Below are 1,820 nucleotides of genomic sequence, written 5' to 3' on the forward strand. Positions count from 1 at the left end.
CTGAGTAAGTATGCCGAGTTTTGGAGTAGCTGTCGCTATTTCATGGGGGAAGGAAACAGACACGAAAGTAAAAATTTAAACTTTGGAGAAAAAAAAATTCTTTTACAATTGTGATCCCCGTTCTATGAGACAGGGATACTAAAACAGGGGAATCCTTAATCTTAGTTAAACTGAATACCTACACAAATGTACTCCCATTCTACCGATTTGGTTTCCTCATAACTTTCAGAAAAATGGATATTTTGGATGAAACTTTCTACAAATACGCATCAAATGGTGCAAATTATGATTATATAGGAATTTAACGTCAAATTTTTTTTTCCAAGGATAGGGTGAGGAGTTTCGGAAAATTCACAAAATAACTCTAGCCACCGGTTGTACGTATTCTTTACCTTCACCAATAACTTCCAGAGTGTATAGATTACGATTATGTCGGAATTTAATCTGAAAAATAAAATTCAAGTTTCTTTTTGTAGATAAATGTGATGTGTATCAGTATATAGTGTACGAGCCCACCAATTTTTTAAACTGTTTTTTTTTATTCATATTAAATTTCGATATAATCGGAATAAACACCATCTGAAGCGTATTTGTAGAAAATCTCATTAAAAATTATCCATTTTTCTGCAAGTTATGAAGCAATAAAGTCGGCGGGGCATACTTGTGTAGGTATGCTGCCAATTTCATGTCCCTTTTACTTCCCCATGAGGTAGTGATAATTTAAAAGTACATATACGGCACGTATTTATTTGCAGAGTCCACAAATTCTAGTACATGAGAATAATCATACAGACTGTCGTCAGTTACAAGAATGTTGACAAACTCATCATCACTGTCACCAAGGACCGGTTCCAGTGCCTCTCGTGCCATCACGCATTTAGTCACACTACTGGCCGGCTAACAAAGTTAAACAAGTTTCAGAAAGTTTTTAGGGAGAGAGAACTCAAAATTTAGTCATTAAAAATATATAACGGTAACTTACGAAATGAGTATTACCAGTAATGCTGGGGGAAAAAGAAACTTAGAAATATAAATTACGCAAACGAACTTTCAGAGGAAAGAAACTAAACAATCTTCTAACCGTAGTTTCGTACTCATTCTACTATCAGTCCAGAATACCAACTGTCGCATAATTGATAATAATAATTCCACAAGATATATGTCAAAACTAAACAAATTTATAAACTGTAAGTTGTGAACAAATACTTAATAGTGACATGGACGTTCCGATTTTGTTTTTCTCAACATTCAGAAAAATGGATATTTTTAAATGAAATTTTCTACAAATATCTTCTAGATAATGTAGATTCCGATTATATTGGAATTTGGGAAAGACTTCCTTTTGTACACCCATTATTTATTTATTTATTTATATTTTTTTACATAAACGACCGTTTAGGGTATGGAGATTACGAATCTGAAAAAAAGAAAAAAGAATGGCATAAGCCGGCATTTCAAAATTTCAATTAAACGCCCAATTTCTTCATTTTGGACTTTTTTCAGATTTTTTTTTTTTTTCCTCTTTTGCAAAATATGTGGAAAAATACGGAGATTATGATTCTGAAAAAATTTCCAAAAATTTTTTGTAAAATTTCAATTTAAAAAAAAAAAAAAATTACCCCTCCTCCCCTCGCAGTCTACGGTATAAACACAAAGTTTTGAAAACCTTTTCGCCATTGCGCTTGCGTTGACTGCTACGCTAAAAGTATTTATTTATTTATTTATTTTTACAGAAACCACCGTTTTCGAGTACTGAGATTACAAATCTGAAAAAAATTGGCAAAAATCGGCATTTTAAAATTTCAATTCCCCACCCCCTC

At 32.4% G+C, this 1,820-nt stretch overlaps 1 protein-coding gene across 1 annotated transcript in view; it reads right to left on the reverse strand.

Annotated features, from left to right (window-relative positions):
• The window catches only part of LOC128247584 (zinc finger protein 253-like), a 5,691-nt gene extending 4,639 nt beyond the window's left edge, over positions 1-1,052 (reverse strand). The window contains exon 1 of the mRNA XM_052967073.1: positions 983-1,052. The gene's annotated coding sequence lies outside the window, so the exon portion shown is untranslated. The remainder of the gene's footprint in view (positions 1-982) is intronic.
• Between the last annotated feature and the right edge of the window lie 768 nt (positions 1,053-1,820).

The sequence above is a fragment of the Octopus bimaculoides genome, chromosome 4 (genome assembly GCF_001194135.2).
Source record: "Octopus bimaculoides isolate UCB-OBI-ISO-001 chromosome 4, ASM119413v2, whole genome shotgun sequence".
In the NCBI taxonomy this organism is placed as follows: domain Eukaryota; kingdom Metazoa; phylum Mollusca; class Cephalopoda; order Octopoda; family Octopodidae; genus Octopus; species Octopus bimaculoides.